General features: G+C 40.5%; 1 long non-coding RNA gene across 2 annotated transcripts; it reads right to left on the reverse strand.

Moving 5' to 3' along the window:
* Positions 1–1,444: 1,444 nt before the first annotated feature.
* LOC143675940 (uncharacterized) lies at positions 1,445–14,178 on the reverse strand. 2 transcript variants are annotated; one of them, XR_013171707.1, is made up of 4 exons: positions 14,020–14,178; positions 12,887–13,048; positions 10,695–10,772; positions 1,445–1,765 (listed from the first exon to the last, which is right to left on the reverse strand). It is a non-coding gene; the product is annotated as an uncharacterized LOC143675940 (long non-coding RNA). The 2 variants fall into 2 exon arrangements; XR_013171706.1 differs by lacking the exon at positions 10,695–10,772.
* Positions 14,179–19,569: the final 5,391 nt, after the last annotated feature.

The following is a 19,569-nucleotide window of genomic DNA, read 5'->3' on the forward strand; positions in this document are numbered from 1 at the left end:
AATGATGCTGGCAGAGACTATCAACTCCAACAATCTCATTTTCCAGATTAAAAAACTGAAGCCTCATGAGGCTGACTTTTCTGAGGTCATGAGTGATTTATTGACAGATCTAGATAGAGCATGAATCCAAGGATTTCTACCATGTCTGCCAATTCTCAGAACAGACACTTCAAAACTGGACTTGGATAGCTTCAGTTTAAGAAAGGGAGAAGTGAGAATCGATTTGCAATATTCACAACCGTGGGGAAAGTGATATTCTTCCCAAGCCAAAACATATTGGTAAATTCCCTAATTTAGTCAGATGATGTCTCACTTTACGTGATAAATGTTTCTAAAAAGTTGCATGCAAATCAAATTTTTGTAAATTGAATTACTTTTTTAAAAGCACAAAACAGATTGCTTTGTCAAAGAACCCTGGGCTGAAAATGAGAAATATTTCTGCAATTTAAATAATAACTACCTCCATAATTTATCTCTCCTGTAAATTCATAATTTAATATTCCTTGGTTTTTGTTTAGCATCACTTGTTTAAAATAAAATAAAGGATCTATATTTACGCAGCTTGTGTCACCAAGGAGTTGGAAGTACATCAATAATTACTAATTCTTTTCTTCTATTTTTCAGAACTAATAAGGAATGGGTATTCCCATTTGGCAGATGGGAAAAGTCAAAGCTTAGAGAAAGGATAGATTCAAGATCATGGGGAAAGTCAATGATGTAGCTAGGATGCCCAAACATTTCTGATTATAAATCCTGGGTTTTGATCTATTTTATTACCTCACACTGAAGACATTGTGAGGCGGCTAGCAAACCCCAGGGAGACATTTCTTATATCACATCTATGGATTTCAAGGAAATACATGAGCCATCTCAAAGCCATAAACTTCAGGAATCCAGGAAGAGCTTTATACCTTTCTCTCTGTCCAGTCACTTGGCTAAACTAGGAAACGTGGAGAGTTGAAAAAGAATATGCTTGATTACATCATCACAAATGACGCTATGACAATGTGTCTTGACTGAGTCCCGGATCTCATATCTAATCCTGAGCTGAACACGGTAGGGAAGAATACGGGAGAGTGTATAGGCTCTGCCCCAAGGAACTCACAGTCCAGTTAAAGAGACAAGACTCACACTCAACTTGAGTTAGAGCTACGTTTACATGGGTAGTTCCCTGTAGAATGTAGAACCTTAAGGAGATGGAACTTACTGCCGTCATCTTTGGAATTTTAGCCCCTTGCCTAGGAAAAAGTCAGTTTCCAATGGTATTTTTTGTCACATTAAATTATGAAAACTTAGAGGGATTGGGAAAGATGTTACCTGTAAATATGTAGAAGAGACATATAAATGTCTTTAAATGATATAAAAGACATTGAATAAACATTATTTGTATCTCCAGAATGAAATGATGTCATCTGCAAAGTGTGGATAACAATAGTACCTCATTCTTTGGATTGTTGTGGTGTTTAAGTGGCACAATAGATCTAAAGGGTTTAATACATCTCTGGCACAGAGTGAGCACATGATAAATGGTGCTTGTCATTTATATTATCAGGAACTCAAACTGTAGTTACAGAGGAACCGATGACAACTTAATGTGAGAAAAGATATCCCAGCAACACTAAGAGCTGTCCACTCACAGAAGCTACTACACAGGCAGTTCTCTCTATCCCAGGAACTGGACGCGAACCTCTCAATGAAAATGTCGAGAAGAGTTCTGCATTGGACAATCCAAACTTCTTTAACAGTTGTAGAAAGGTCCAGGAATCTGTAATTTAATAAGCAGCCCAAATGAATTTATGTAACTGGTCAACATGAGTCTAACAACTTAAATTTGAAAACTATTTAGAGAAATTTTATAGTCTCTTCCAAATTCTGAGGCTCTGAAATTTCCTTCTTCCATCCTTGGTCACCATCAGTAGAGTGTCATGGAAAACAGATGGGTAAGTTCAAAAGGCTGGTTTCAAATCTCTGCCCTGAAATTTCCTCTCCATATGACATATAGCAAATTGATTATCTTCCCAGAGTCTTGGCTTCCTTGTTTGGAGGTTCTTGGGGTTTTCTTGTTCAAAAATAAGTGTTCAATTAATATCTTATTAACTTAATGTAAAACTGCTTCTCAGTGTGAGAGAAATAACAGGGATTTAACAAATATCAGCTTCCTTTCTTACCACCACCCAAACTTATGCTTTAGGTAAAGTGCCCTGGGTTTACCTTAAGTGATGAGCTAAATTGAAGAGGAGAAAGAAAGCACAGCCAGGCATGGCAGGAGACACCAGAACAGCAAGAAAATAGCTTTGAGGTTCTCCAAAAGGAAAAGGAACAGGAAGAGGAAAAAAATACATGCACACACCATGTATTAAATTACAGGGGAAAAGTGAAGGAGAATGAAAGTATCATAGATCTTTATGGATTTTGTTGGTTATTCTCAATCATTAAATCTGCATTTAGAAATGTTTATATTTGCTGAAAACCAAGAGTCTTGGTGCAGAGGGAGAATGAAAAGGGCAGGGGACAGGGTCTAATTAATCATTGAGGTGCTGTCACACTGACAACTAGAAGAATTAGAAAGTTACAAAGCACCAGCACCAAACAGCATCAATCACCCAACGATGGTAAATAAATTAATCAAAAATCATTGGGTACCAAAAGGTCTGGGGAAAAATAACAGGCAGAAGAGAAAAATCATCAGGAGCACCAAGCAAACAAAATAGCAGAGCCTGACCCTGTTAAAGCCGAAACCAGTTACCCTGGCAAAACACCAACCCCAATGTCTCCAGCACCTCACCCACCCCAGAGAGCCAAACACAAGTGGGTACAAGAGCAGCCATATACGTAAGTTTCTTTACACCTATTACCTGCTCTGTATTGGATGAACAGATCCACCTAGCAACCCTACCCTCTTTCCCATATCCCTATTAAAAGGGGAAAGTAACATCCTTGACATATTATAGGTGATTCTAAATACTACTTTGCTCAAAACCATTCCTGACCCATTCCTAAACTGCCATATTTTGTGTGTTTGAGTTAAAAATCCCCGGCTAACTCCCCACCTGCTGGGTACCAGTTTATTACCAGCCCAGGCCTTGGTGGAATGCATGACTTTCCACCATGATAATCAGGACCCTCGCTGACCCAGAATTAGGAACACCTGGACCTACTTTCCCAACCCAGCCTCTAGTTCCCCAGCTAATTAACTTTTCTTTGCCTGCAAAAGACTGGCTGTGGGGGAGATGAACCAGATCACCAACTTCCCCATCGTTTTCCGATTTGGATGCACACACTTGCCCCTCTGGGTTCACACAGGACTCTGATTCATGGAGCTCAGCTATGGATTAAAGGGATTTAATGCCTGGATTTTCTGTGGGTCTACACAGGACTTTACATAATCTGGTAGACTTTAACATTTTCTAGAATTTAAGCTCCACCTTTAATTATTTTTTTTTACATTTTTTGACATACTGGATCACATATCCCTTACAATTCACCCACAAGCAATAATTTATCATTTAATTCCACTTAGCGGATATTCAGTGTGCATCCCCACAGGGTTCCAGGGGGAATGAATGAAGTTATACCCCTGCATTCTAAGAGCTTATCAACTAGAAAGAGACAGACATCATCACAAATGTCCTGGTTCCAGTGCCTGTGCCTGTGGGCACCACAGAGATGTAAGCAAAGCAAGGCAGGATGAAGGACAAAATTAACTGGCAAGTGAGACATCAGGAAAGGTGCCTAGGAGGTACAGAAATTTGGGAGAAGGTTAAGACTTGGACAATGTACCCTGGGTGGATATTTTAAGGCACAAAGATCAGCTTCTGTAAAGGCTCTGAAGTAGGTAAGTGCAGGGAATCTCAGCGTGGCTGGCATTGTTGCACAGAGAACTCAGTCATGAGTGGAGCATGCAGGAAGGAGTACTACGGTGAGTCCTAGACAGATAAAAAGGTGCCTGTGATGGCCAGGTTCATGTCAACTTGGCCAGGTGGTGGTGGCCCAGTTGTCTGGTCAGGCAAGCACTGGCCTGTCTGTTGCTGTGAGAACATTTCATGGACTTAAATCATGACCACGTTGGCTGCATCCACAGCAAATGCAATCAGCTAAGGGGCGTGTCTTCTGCAATGAGTGTTGCTTGATATTATCACCAGAAGGCTTTTAAGGAGAATTCAGAAGAGACAGTCACTCTTCCTGCTTCAGCCAGCCGCTGTCTCCTGAGAGTTCACTGAGGACCTTCTTCGGAGCTGCCAGCTTGTGATCTGCCCTACGACCTTGGACTGTACATCCCCATGGTTGTGTGAGACCCTTTAATAAATTTTATATTTACAGATATCTCCTGCTGATTCTGCTTCTCTAGAGAACTAATACAGTGCCCCTGCCCAGAAGCAACTCTGACTGCCTTGGATGCACAAGATTATCTGGATTGGGTGGGCCACGGTGGCTCAGCAGGCAGGAATGCTTGCCTGTGATGCCAGAGGACCTGGGTTCAATTCCCAGTGCCTGCCCATGTAAAAAACAAAAAAAAAAGAGATTATCTGGATGTCCCAGGAGGTCACATGGGGCCAGTATCAGGAGTTCCGGGAAGAACTACTAAGGCACCTCCGCCATCTGCTGATGGACAGGAGGCTCCAGATTAAGAGGGCAGCAGATGGCAGGGCCACATTGGAGGCCTGGAGAGGGGGGTAGCAGATAAGTAATAGCTGGGCTCAAATAGATTATATACAGATCACGGGAGCAACCCCGTGATAGGGAGGTAGGTATCAAATCAATGACACGTGGGTATATTCTGGACCATGGGGTGCTGTAAGTGCAGCTGATTAACTGAACAAGTCAGCCTCAATAGGGTACATCCAACGAGAACTGCACTCTTTGTCACAGCTGCCCCTTTCAACCTGCCCCTGATTAAAATACTCAAGTCCCGTGGCATTTTTGCTCCCTTTCAGATTAAAACTAACAATAAATAATCTCTTTAGGGTGCTTATTAAAATTTTCAGTCCTATTAAAATTCTAAAACCTCATCCAATTTACAACTTCATTGGTCAGGCCCACTGCATCTTGGAAGCCTGAGGGGAGAAGGGCAAGGTCGGCTACTTCACTATTTCTTTTCCCCCCTCCTCCCCAATTCTGCAGCTCTGCTTTGTGGCCCCACCGGGATGTGTGTGGTGGAGAGGGAGGCACATAAAGGGGCAGGAAGTGGAGCTGTTCAGTGGTGATCCAGTGTCTGTGCTCTGTGATGCAGGGACTGTGCAAAGATAATTCTTTCCCTCCTGGGGGGCTTTACGGGGCCCCCAAGCCTGCATTCTCTTGCAAGAGCAACCTTGCACTTGATGCACAATTCTCCCTCAGCTACTGGTGTCCTTCTGTCTGCCCCTCTCTGAGGTCACCTCACTTCACCTCTTGGGCAGCTTTTGCTGAGCATTTCATTCAGTCCACAAGAAACACACCTCCAGGGCCCAGCTACATGCTGGGAGAGCGCACATTCCCTTGGAGCCTGTTTTTTGCTTGTTTGCTTTTCCCTCTGCTGCCTCCTCCAGAGCTGATCAACAGACTCTGGTCCCTGTGTCTGCAAGGTCCCAAGAACACATGGAAAACTTCCTGAGTCTTGATGAGGGAAGCCTCCACCTCTTCTTCCTACCAGGGTGGGGTGGAGACACCATACACTGACAACTTTGCCCAACGGATCCTCTGTCTTGGCTTCCTCCTTTCACCTGTTTTCTTTTACACTCTGGAGGTGATGATAAACCAATGCTGGAGGAACGGGGTGGGGGCAGGTGCTTTAGAGGTGGGCTGACATGTCACTGTGAGATAGAGGGCACTTGGCATGTATTATCTCAGACTTTGGACATCTGCTGCAATTCCAATCCACCCACATGAGCCTCACTTAGCATCCTGATACATGACTACAGAGGACAGACAGAGAGAACTCAACAGGCCTTAAAATCACACAGTGCCAAACCTCATTTTATATTTTAGAAAAATAAGAGCCTTCCCCAGCCTCACCTTGTACTGGTTGTGCAACCTGTGGAGTCCACTACAAGGCTGGAAAACGACTGGACACCACCTGGCAGAAAATGGCTTTTCTCTGGGTACCCACGCAACATCTCTCTCTCCATAAGCCCCAAATAGCCCGCCTTCCCCCAGGAGGAATGGTCTGTGAGCCATTCACTGTGTGCTTCTCTCACATGGCAGGAGGGAGAGGCAATTCTGCTTTGTTAACAGGGTTGGGTTCAGGTTGGCGGCAGTAACTGAGATTCAGCGGCTTTGCCCAAGGCAGGCTTACTTCTCATTCCCTCCACGTATGTGTGGGTTGGTAGGTCTCCTGGGCAGCTTGATTCAGGGATGCAGGCTGCTCCTCTCTGGCAGCCCCACCTTGTCACGGCTTCCTGGTGGTCCCCCAAGCTTGTGAATGAGGGCCAGCACCCCATTCCTTACCCACCTTGGCCTGCAGGTGACAGGTATTACTTGCTCTCACATTTCCCTGGCCAGAGCTAGTCACATGGTGAACCTAAAAGCACCAAGTCGCTGACACCTAGGAAACCTCCATTTCCTTCTCTGGAAAAAGTCCTCCATCTGTCTTCTTTCTCTGCCCTCTTCACTCTGGCACTGAGGACCCCCTTCCTTTGCCTAAAGCTTCAGCTCTCCCCATGCTGTGATTTGATCAAGAAGAAGAATTTGGCATTCTTAATCCGAGGCAGTGTGACTCAGAGGTTCAGACACAGACTCTGGGGTCAGAAGCCAGGGATTGACCCCCTCCTCCTCCACTTGTTCGGTGAGTGGCCTGGAGAGTCATTTAGCCCTTGGCATAGGGACACTAACTGTACCTACCTCAAAGGGGTGCTGTGAGGGCTCCTTACATCTATACACTTGAGGCCTTAGACCAGTGCCCAGCTCCCAGCAACCGCCTAAGTGTTTGTTGTTACAGTTCACCTCTCCCAGGTAACTCCGGTTGCTCTTGGCTATAGATAACTCCCCATCAGCAGACAGCACCTCGCTGAAAGATGCTCAAGCACTGTAACTCATTGTTTTGGGGAACAGGATAAACCTCACTCTCTTCTAAGCCTCCAGGTCATTTTTCCAAATCAATTTCCAAGACCAGGCATGGTCAAAATAAAGTTTCCCCCGTCACAGTCCTGGATGGTAGAAACACTCCATGCTTCAACAGCTCAATGACCTCACACTGGCTTTCAGGGGCCCACAGCTCTCCAAAGAAAGAATGAAGTCCTAAGGGTGAAAAGTTATTTAGTTTCCCCGCCTGACATTCTAGCTCCTGGCCTTCCTGCCACCGAGGGGCTCTTGTCACAGTGCCAGGATATGACAAATGATGTGGCACGGGAGTTATAGTACAGCCATCCATCCGCCGTCAGAGGCCAGGTCCACAAGGGAACTGAAAATGAACAGGGAGATTGCACGGAGTGAAAGTCTGCTCGGAGGAATTTCAGAAGGAAAGGAGGTTTGCCCTCACCCACAGACAAAGTACACAGAAAGCGTTTAGGAGACATGCCACCAGCCCGGCAGGAGACAGAGTGCACAGTGGGAGGAGAGGAAAGCCACTCGTGAGACAGTAAACGCAGCAAGAGGGAGAAACTCTAAAGACGTGGTCATTGTAAAAGCATCTGGTACATTCGGAGAGAAGGATCTGCTTCCATTACACACTCTCTGAAGGACTCTGGAGTAGTCCCTCAACCACTCAGAATTCCAGAATATGTTAAATGAAAGGGATAGTATCTTCCCTCCCTAAAGGCAGGGGGCTGGCTCTCCTTGAGGTCCCTCTAGAGCCTGAGACTATGTGATTCTGTAAGCAGTTGATGCCCTTTCTTCTCTTCAATTCACTCTGCCTTGGATGTAGAGTTGCTTATTTGATAGATGTGAAATGCAGAATTTCATGGTTCTAGATTTAGTCTCATCCACAAAGGATATAAATGCAAAAACACATAAAACAAACTGTTTTGCACAAATCACCTCCTCTTTCTGGACAGTGGGCTCCACCATCACACACACAAGCATCTGCCATGCCAGTAGGCTCCAGGTCATGGGCTGGAGCTGTCTGAAATGAAAGACTAACACATGCCACATAATTTGATGCTTTCATTCTCTCTGGTACAAAACAGTGTCTCTTGAAAGGATTAACACTTTTACGCATCAAAACAACAGTGTAAAATTTCTGCTTCTGCCCAAGATGGAATCAGAGGAACCATATTTATCTTTCCACCTGAAACAAATATATATATATATGTATAAATAGGTAATTGTATATATAATACTCCTATATATAGGAGTATTGTGTGTATATATATATACATACATATTTGCATGTATGTTCATATGTATGCACGTATGAAGCAGTGGTTTTCAAGACAGTACATCAGGCAGTGAAGGACCCTGATCTCTGAGAGGGGAGGAACATAGGAGAAAAGCCTTATTGTTGGCCAACTTGCTGCCTTGAGAGACTCTCTAGGCCATGACTCAGGGAGAGGGAACCCAGTCAGAGCCCAGCAGATACTGAGTCAAGGAGGGAGGGTTGAAAGTCCTGGGATACCAAGGCAACTAGAGTTCACGGACAGAGTACATGAGGAGAGAGCTATACTCGTGAGCAGAAAGAGAGAAAACTTTCAGGGATCTGCAGAGTAACTCTCTTGAGTAATCACAAATAAGTGGATGCACGTGAGGAAATTTACAGGAAAGAAACATTTAAAGAGATTAGAAGAAAGAGTACTCAGCACTCATACCAGTACAGGACCAGTGCCTATTCCCTCTGACCAAATGGAGCACCTCATAATTCAGAGTATTGCATGAAGTCCTTGGAAAATTCTTTCTCATTAGTGAGGAACATTTAGCTCAAGACCAAATATGACTCATAAGGAGAAGAAAAACAAATTAATCAGAATCAGCACAATATTGGCATAGATATTATAATCAGAAAAGGATATTAATGGAATTATTATTATTGTATTCTATATGCTCAATAACTTAATCCAAGATGTGACAGGTATTAAAAACCATGAATCAAACTTCTTGAAATGAAAACTACTTATGAGATAAAAAAAAAAAGGACACTAGATGATATTAATAGCAGATTAGACATTACAGAAAAAATTAGTAAAGTTGAAAACAGCAATAGAAGCTACCCAAAATGAAGCACAGAGAAAATAAAAAGAACTTTTAAAAATGAACAAAGTGGGCCATGGTGGCTCAGCAGGCAGAGTTCTTACCTGCCGTGCCAGAGACCAGGTTTGATTCCCAGCGCCTGCCCATGCACACAAAAAAAATTAAATTAAATTAAAAAATAAAAAATAAATAAAAATGAACAGAGCATCAGTGGACTGTGGAACACCTACAAGTAGATCAATATATGAATGAGTGGAGTTCATGAGAAGGCAAAAACAAGAAATATATTTGAGGAAATAATGGATAAATTTTTTTCCAAATTAGACAAAAAAATAATCAAATCCACAGATCAAAGAAGTCATCACACCCAAAGTACAAAAGAAGAAGAAAACTATACCAAGGAACATAACAATCAGATTATCTAAAACTAATGATAAAAGGAAACCAGAGAATAAAAGATGTTTTACATTCAGAGGAACAGAAATAGGACTGATAGCAAAGTTCTCATCAAAAACTATGTAAGCAAGAAGACAGTGGAGAAACATCTTTAAATTTAAATGAATGAATGAAGGAAAAAAAGGTCAAACAAGAAGTCTACCCAGGGGAAAATAACTTCTAACACTGGAAGTAAAATAAAGGCATTCTTAGATATACAGAAACTGAAAGAATTCATCACCAGTAGACCAATATTACAAAACAGAGTAATTAAGTCAGAGTCCTTAAGGTAGAAGGAAAAATCATGTCAGACGGAAATATAGGTCTTCACTAAGAAATGAAGAACTCTGATATGGTAACTCCATAGGAATACAAGATTTTTTCTTACTATTTAAATATCCTTAAATTATAATTTACTTCTTATAACAATGCAATAAAAATGCAGCATATGGTCACGATAAATACAAAAGTAAAATTATGACAGAAATAGCAAAAAGGTAGGGAAGGAAAAAATAAAAGTACCCTATTTTAAGGTGTTTTAATATATAAAATGGCATAATATCACTTGAAAGTAGATTATGATAATTTAAAGATATATTCCATAAACACTAAAGAAACCACTAAAATAACTAAACAAAGCCTTATAGCTAAAAACCAACAAAGAATAAAATAGAATCATAAAGAATTATTCAATATAAAAGAAGGTAGAAAAAAGGAAAACAAACAATGGATGGGAACTAGAAAACAAAAGCAAGATGATAGATTTAAATTTAATAATATCAATAATCTCATTAAATATAAATGGTCTAAACACCCCCAATGAAAAGGCAAAGACCAACAAACCCAGATAAAGACAGTATAAAGTATAAACAAAGGACTACAAATCAATATCTCTTGTGATGCAAAAGGTGCAAAAATCCACAAAAAAATACTAGCAAATAAAATCCAAAAATGTGTAAAAAGAATTACCTGTCATCACCAAGTTGGATTCATAACACATAAATAAGGCTAGTTCAACATTTGAAAATCATTCAATGTAATTCAGGTTAAAGAAGAAAAGTCATATGATCAATCATGTCAGTTGATACAGAAAAACATTTAACAAAATCTAACACCCATTCATTATAAAAACTCTCACCAAATTAGGAACAGAAAATAATTACCTCAACTTGATACAGAGAATCTACAAAAGATGTACAGCCAACATCATACTAAATGGTAAAAGACTGAGTGTTTCCCCCCTAAGACAGAGAAAAAGACAATACAATTAATGCTCATCAGTCTTATTCAAAATAGTTTAGCTATTGCAATAATGAAAGAAAAGACATATGAATCGTAAAGCAAAAGATAAAACTTTCCAAAGGCAGATGATGTGATAATCTATGTAGAAAATCCCAAGTAAACTAAAAAATACTCTTGGAATGAATAAATGAGTTCAGCAAGGTTTTGGATTGAATAAAACTTAAAATATAAAAAAAATAAATTAAATAGGTTAAATGTAAAAGAATGGAAACTATATGCCATGATATTGTTGAAGTGTGCTTTAAAAATTACTGTTTTTTTTTTCTTTCTTTGCTTTGGATATATGTTATATTTTATCATTAAAAAAGAAAGCTGGAGTTATTAGAGTAATAGCAAAAAATATATATTTCAAAGCAAAGGATATTATCAAGGAGAAAGAAGGAATCAATTCTGTGGGATCACATAGCATTTCTACATATTTATGCAACCTACAAGAGCTTCAAAATACATGACGCAATAATTGATAAATTTTTAAGAAGAAATGGACATATCCACAATTGTAGTCAGAGATTTCAACATTTATCATCATTCAATAATTAATAGAACAAGTACAAAGAAAATCAGGAAGGATAAAGAGTACTTGAACACTATTATATACACATTCAAAGACTTGTTACGAATGCTTGTGCTAGTTTGATTTGTAAGAACTCAAAACTGGAAATAACCCAAATGTCCATTGTGCCAGTTTGAATCTGTGGTAGATGCCAGAAAAGCCATGTCCTTTAATCCTCATTCAGTATTTGCTGACTAGGAGCTTTTTAATTATTCCCATGGAGATTGTGATTCACCTGATTGTAGGTGTTAACTTCTGATGAGAGGGAGATGTGACTCCACCCATTCCAGATGCACCTTGACTGGAATCTTTTAAAAGAGGAAATATTTTGGAGAGAGAGCCCTTTTTGAGAATGAGGAGATAGCCACAGAACCTTGGAAAGGCCACGGGAGAGTCCAACAGTCAGAGAACTTTGGAAATGAGGATGGAGGGCGTTCCCAGAGAGCTTCATGAAACAAGAAGCCTGGAGAGAAAGCTGGTGGACGTCATCGCCATGTTTGCCATGTGCCTTTCCAGTTGAAAGAGAAACCCTGAACTTCATCGGCCTTTCTTGAGTGAAGGCAACCTCTTGTTGAGGCCTTATTTTGGACACTTCTAGAGACTTGCTTTAATTTGGACAATTTCACAGCCTTAGAACTGTAAACTTGCAACTTTAATAAATTCCCCCTTTTAAAAGCTGTTCCATTTCTGGTATATCACATTCTGGCAGCTAGCAAACTAGAACATCTATCAACTGACAAATGGAGAAATAAATTGTTGTATAGCTTTACAATGGAATGCTATTCAGCAATAAAAGGAATTATCTATGGATACCCATGAAAACATGGATGAATCTCAAAATAATTATGTGGTATGATAAAAGTCAGTCAAGAGAGTACATACTGTCAGATTCCATTTACATAAAATTCCCAAAACTGCAAACCAATCCATAGTGACACAAAGAAAATGACTGGTTACCTGGGGTTGGGGGGAGCAGGAAGAGGTGGGATTACAAAATAGGCTTCAAGAATCTTTTGATTATGGTGATAGCTTCATGTGTGCATATATATACGTCAAAACTCCTGAGCTCAGGGTGTTGCACTTGAAATATATGCAATTTATTGATTGTCAATTACACCCAAATAAAGCTGTTTAAAAGGAGCATGTTGTCACCTGTGTCCATTAAGGGGCATCATCCATTGTCCCCACCATGTGCCCTTATGCCCTAGCTGGACTGTATCTTCGTTGCCAGGCCAGGCACCATTCAAATGCTACTTGTCCTTCGAAGAGCAGAACAAATCCCACCTCCTCCAGGAAACTTTGCGTGACCTCTCTCACCCTTGGTTCTCACTGCACCTATGGTCTCCAGTGGCTCCATGCGAGAATAGCTTCTTTACCAAAACTGAAGCAGAGCTCCCTGAGGCCAGGAGTCCTGTCATCAGGATCCCTTCTGCCTCTGCACACACCTGGACCCCAGAAGCTTCAATTAATATTTGATTATTTTGTTGATGAATCACTCACCCAGAAATCTCCCTCATGAGGCCCCTTTCACATTATTAATTTTAAAAAGAACATCTCATGTGTCTTTTGTCTCTGCGTTTCCAGTCAGAGCTCATCTCAGGAAAGGTCCTGTGTGCTTGTTCATGGACTAACTCCCTGAAGTGGGATGCAGTACAGAGCCTGCTGAAGAAAACAGACATTTTATCTGCTGTGTGCTCCACAGACCCCAAAGATCCCGGAGACTTTGCCCTGTCATTTCCACACCCTCAGAATGTAAGGCAATGCCTGATGCCAACTTAGCTCATTGCCCAGGGAGTCAACCAAAGCCATCAAGGGTTGTGGCTGGCTCTCCATCACTCACTGAGCCTTGCTTTTTCATTCTGACTTTCCTTATGTTTGGTTTTTTCACAAGCGAAGGGATGATAAGGGAAACAAAGGAAGAATCCCCCACCCTCCTTCCCTAAGCCACAAGAGAATCATTTCAAGTGTCCCATGCCCTTCTATAGATGCTTCATTTGGTTAAAAGTAATGTCTTCTGTGCCTCCCACTCCAATCAGCTGATTTTTAAAAGAGCCCATAGGTTGACAGGCTTAGAAGTGGATAAAGATATTAGCAGGAGACCTGCTGGTTCCAACGACAAGTATCAGACAATAATGATCAATAGTTTTTATCTCTTAATGACAGGATGGTGACTGGGTGGCCTCCAGCTGAGAACTTCATTGACAGCCCCAGTGTTGTTTCAGAGAGGGCAGGGAGTCAATTTTTATGAGGCCTGAGCAGAACTGTACCCTTCAGAAACACCTGGGTCCCTGTCACTATAAATCTTAGCAGCTGATTTCAGTTTGATTCTTCTCTCTACACCTCATATCGAACACGTTCTTCTCTGAGACATGCCCCTCCCTCCATCCCTACAACCTCCACCCAGGCCAGGGATCATCTCAAATAGATCTGACAAAGGAGCCTTAGTCCGTGAAGACTACTTGCATTCTACCGACTTCCACTGATGATCATAGCACCAGCTATGTCAAGTTCAAACTCTGCAGTGAAGATGGAGTGCTCGGCATTAGCTGTGCTCCGAATTTCTCCCTTCACCTCCTTTCTCCTTTGTCAACACATCTCCCTCACGTTTCAGCCAAGATGTGGGGCACACTTACTCTCCATCCACCTTCCAATCATTAATTCCTATCTCTTGCCTTTGCTGCGCCGACTGCCTCCAGCAAACATGCTCTTTCCCTAGCTACCTGTGTCAGTCATTTTTATGAATTTTCGCTGAAGAGCTCTAGCGGATAGCATTAGGATTAACTCTACCTCATTGTGACATCTTTCCTCTGTGCTCTTTCTGGCTTTCTGACACAAACAGCCTGATGTCATCTCACCCAGGAGCCTCACTGTTACAGAGCTGGCGTAGGATATTCCCCACCACTTAACTGGAGGATAAATTCTCAAATTGCCTGCTCAATGAAAGGGAAGCCATTTTTTCTTTAGACTGCAGAGGCATGGAATGGGCACTCAGCATGTTTGTGAGTGAATGGATGGACATAAATATCCGTAGATAGGCCACATAGCTTAGCAAAGCATTTCCCATAGTATGTCAAGTTGAATGCTATTTTTCCAGTATGCTAGGTATTGTAGTTTTCTTTTCAAGGAGTAATATTACCAAATAAAGATGCTGATGGTAAATTGAAAAAAGACCCCTTTACTGCTGAGGGTTGCACAGCCTTCCTAAGGATGAGATGAAGATTTCTCTCCAAGGGGAGGGCATATTGTATGTCATTTCCAAATTATATGATCATGGAGCCCTTTATTCACAGAGCATCTCACAAAGGTACATTCTATGAAGCCCTCTCTGGAAAATATTTCCCTAAAGCATTCAGCACAAACCAATACACACAGGCTCACATTATGTCCGCAGAATGAGAATTTATTTTTCCATAGCCTCAGTTTAGCAAATCCTATCATAATGTTCTAGCAAATCCTCTAATAACATTATTAGAGGACCTAATAAAAGTCAAAACTACTGGCAAGCATTGAAATCAAAATTATCCCACAATGAAATTTTTAGTGCAAAACACCTTCCAGCATCAACAAGCCAGAACGCAGAAAACAAAAATCATATCTAAAAATCAGACTGCTCCCCTACCACCTGTTCAGCAATCAATGTGCCATTACCCTGCCCTTAGAAGTAGTTTGCAAGTAACCCTTCCCAGATTGCAACAGGGACAAAGAAAGCATTGGAGAACTGCCTTGAATTGCTTTGCAGTCCAAAATAGAAACTTAGGATTCTAGACACATGCCTGGTGGGAAGCATGGAACGTACAACCCATGGTGTAAGTAAGTATAATCGCTCCGTCCAATTAAACCACGAAGCCGGCCATGGAGCCACTAAATCGTTTTCACAGCTGAGGAGTGTGTGAGCATGACACCAAACTCAGCCCTCCACTCCCACCCTTTCCAAATTAGAGAATTTCTGTTCCTTTGCCCAAGCATTATATAGCACACAAATGGCCAAGAAAATATAATAACTATCAAGAGTTAGTGACAAGGCTGATGAAAGATCTGAATCTTAGAAGACAGTGCTGAAAGAAATAGGAGAGTTTAACTCAAAGAAGAAAAAATTCAGGGTGTCAACTGAATGCCTTCCAATGTTCAAAAAGCTCTCATGTCAGGAGTATAATTTGTATAATGTGCATCATTTTGGTGGCAGTTACAAGGAGGTAAATTTGGACTTAATATTAAGACAGCTTTCTAACTCTGAGCAGATGTCAGCAGTGGGCATCTTGCTTTTCAGGATCTAAAATGATGGCTTAGGGCAACCATTCCCAAGACGTAAAAAATCTAATTACCGTCAAGAATCAGTCATGTGTATATTCAACTGGGAAGGATACTGGATTTATACAACTCTGAGTTTCCTTCTAAAACTAAGAATATATGTATCTATAAAGCCCTGTGTGCTCAACCAAGAGAGGAAGATGTACTAGAGAATCATGCACAAGGGCATCCATAGTTATCAACTTGCCATGACAAATTTCCTAGGCTGGGATCAACAAGGTCCAAGTTAGTGGTATGTACTGGGACTCTGCTAGTCAGTGAGGGAGGAAGTAAATCCTCTCAAAGCTCTGACCTGAGAGTATATGCCAGCAGCTTCTAGAAGTTAAGAAAGTATATTCTTCACTACTGGAAGGTTACTCTGCTTATTGGAAATAGGAAACTTTCAATCAATCAAGGTAGCTCAGTAAGTTCACACTTTGACACTTTTCCCTGGCTCAAAACATGTAGCAATGTTAGATTCAAAACAAAACTACACAAATAAATTTCTTAATGGACCAGAAATGGAACAGCAAGTTAAAAACAAAAGCAGCTCTGAAACCAGAAGACATGAGCAGTGTGTATTAGTTTGTTAATGATGCCGGATGCAAGATACCAGAAATGGAATGGCTTTTATAAAGAAAATTTATTGAGTAGCAAGTTTATACTTTTAAAGCCACAAAAACTGTCCAGACTAAGGCATCCAGAGAAAGATACCTTGACTCAAGAAAGGCCAATGTCTGTCCCATGGGAAGGCACATGGCTAGCATCTGCTGGTCCTTGTTCCCAGTTCTGTTGCTTCCAGCTTCTGATGCCACTGGTTTCCTCTATAAGCACCTGTGGGCCTTCACTTGGCTCCTTCTGGACACAACTCTGGGTTCTGCATGCTTAGCATTTCAAGAGAAGGCACGTGGTAATGTCTGCAGAGCTCTGCATCTCCAAACGTCGTGGCTAGGCACCTGCTCTCTCTGAAGTGCTCCAAGTACCTTCAAATGTCTTCCTCTCTGTCATCTATGAAGCAACTGTTTTCCCAAAATACCTCCCCTTTTAAAGGGCTCCAGTAAACTAATCAAGCCCTACCTTGAATGAGTAGAGTCACATCTCCATCCAATCAAAAGACCACACCCATAGCTGAGTGCACCACATCTCCATGGAAGTAATCTAATCAAAAGGCCACACCCACATTGGGTGGGTCAATCTCCATGGAAACAAAGATTTCCACCCTAAATAAGAGGTCTGCCCCACAGGATTGGATTAGGAAGAAAACATGGCTTTTCTGGAGTACATCGCAATTTTAAATCAGCAAACAGAGTAACCTGGAATTCCCCTGGGAAAACTGGAGGCTAGAAGCAGATTCACTGCTTAAAACCAGGGGACAGATGCCCCTCAGACACCACCCCTCATCCCTCGAGAAAGGAAATAGAAAATAACTGTTCCAAGTGCTTCAGGGCACTGTGACATGTAGTAGTAGGGTTCAGGCCTACAGAGTCTGGACATACAAATCCAGCCAAGGCTCCCACTAGCTCAGGGGAAAGATCTATCATTTCCCTGATTAAATGATTGGGTATAAAACAAAAACAACCACTAAAAGATCTATTCAGGATGAGGGGGCTATGTGTGACCGCATAACCACTCGATAGGAGTAAACATACATGGAAGAAAAGAGAGAGAAGAGCAGACAACAAGTTAGCAAAATCTCCCTTCAAAATAAAGACATAAACCAAAATTCCAAAGCATGGGGAAAAATAGCGAGATGAACAATAAAAATACAAAATCAATCCAGAGACTTTCATAAAAGAGTGTAGAAATACGCACATTTAGGTAGATGCATGAAAGAATAACATCCTCTAAATGAGTAAAGTTCGAAGGCAAAAAAGGCAAAAATTAAACAAGAAAATGATATAAAATGAGCCAGTGAGAAATCTTAGAAATGGAAACTACAGAAATGGATTTTAATGATTTTTACATCAATAAATGGGATAAACTCTAGTCTGAAAATGGAGCTGAAAGCAATCTAGTGAAGCAGGAGACAGTACTGAAAAGTTCCTTGGGAAGCTGCTCAGAGATACTTGGAAGATGAGAAATAATAAGAGATAAATTAAGAAAGACGGGGAGTAAGTGGAGAGGCACAAACACAGGTCTACTGAGAGCTGCAGAAGAAGCAAATGTGGAGCATGGCATGAAAAGAATATTTGGAAACTAAAATTTCCTAGAATTGGAGAAGTATAGAAATCCTGTGCACAAAACACCCTCAGTTCTCAGACAGGGTAAAATAAAAATAAATCTACACTTAGAAATTTCAGAGTAAAACTACAGAACATTAAGGATAATAAGAAAAATCTTAAAAATCCATCTGTAGAAACCTGATATTTAGAGATAAGAACAAAGCAAATCAGGTCTGGACTAAAGTAATTCAGAACCCAGGGGTAAGGAAGACAGTGTCCATGTTTTAGAACCTCACCTACTCCTTGAGACTAAAGAAAGAAAGGTTTATTTTGTCCAGAAACTAAAATTTTCTGTAGCCCATATCTAAAAACAAAACAAACAAACAAAAACACCCCAAAACTATCTCTAGCAAAGTTAGGTGGACAGCTATTAAAATTAGGCTCCCCATAATAACATTAGATTCCAGAAGAGAAAGAGGTAATGTTCTCAAAATGCTAAAGGGAAAATTACTTTCAGCCTAGAATATGATAGCCAGCTGAACAATTATTCAAGAGAAAAGCAAAACAAAGTCATTTTCAGACATGTAAAATTGAAACCAGATGAAAGATATATAAGAAACCATTATAATAAGTTGATAATCAAAAAGTATTGGCAAAGTCCCTTGAGGGATGGGAGAAAAATATGGAGTCATTAAACTTTTTTTAAATTTTATAATATATATATTTTTAAACTTTTTCATTGTGAAATATATACAAAAAACAGTGAATTTCAACATACATTTTAACAAGTAGTTATGAAACAGATTTCATAGTTTGGTATGGGTCACAGTTCCACAATTTCAGGTATTTCCTTCTAGCGCCTCTGAGATACTGGAGACCGACAGAAATGTCAATATATTGACTCAGCAATCATACTCATTTGTTAAATCCTATCTTCTCTGTTATACTCCTTCTCTTTAAATAGCATATATACCTAAAAGTAATACATTTCAAAGTACATCACAACAAATAGTTGTACAACAGATTTCACAGTTTGGTATGCGTTACAATTCCTCAATATTAGGTTTTTATTTCTAGCTGCTCAAAGGTACTGGAGGCTAAAAGAAATATCAGTAAAATGATTCAGCACTCATCTATTAAACTCAACTTTCTCTGTATAACTCCACCATCACCTCTGATCTTTCTCAAACTCTGTAGGGGTATTTGGGCTATGCCCATTCTAACTTTTTTTAACTTGTTTTATTGTATAGTATAACATACATACAAAGCAAAGAAATAAAAAAGCAATAGCTTTCAAAGCACTCTTCAAAAAGTGGTTACAGGATAGATCTCAGAGTTTGTCATGGGCTACCATACGATCCTCTCCTATTTTTCCTTCTAGCTGCTCCAGAATATGGGAGGCTAGAGAGCTTAAATACTTTTTTATCATCACAATCGACTTTTTTCCCCTTCTTTTTAGTGACTGATAACATATATACAAAAAAAACTATAAATTTCCAAGCACAGCACCATAATTAGTTGTAGAACATATTTCAGATTTTTACATGGGTTACAACTTCACAATTTTAGGTTCTAACTTCTAGCTGTTCTAAAATACTGGAAAGTAAAAGAGATATCAATTTAATGATTCAGCATTCATATTCATTTGTTAAGTCCTATCTTCTACGTATAATTCCACCATCACCTTTGATCTTTCCATAGCTCTCTTTGGTGTTGTTTGGGCTAATGACAATT

This window comes from Tamandua tetradactyla, chromosome 3 (assembly GCF_023851605.1).
Source record: "Tamandua tetradactyla isolate mTamTet1 chromosome 3, mTamTet1.pri, whole genome shotgun sequence".
Classification (NCBI taxonomy): Eukaryota; Metazoa; Chordata; class Mammalia; order Pilosa; family Myrmecophagidae; genus Tamandua; species Tamandua tetradactyla.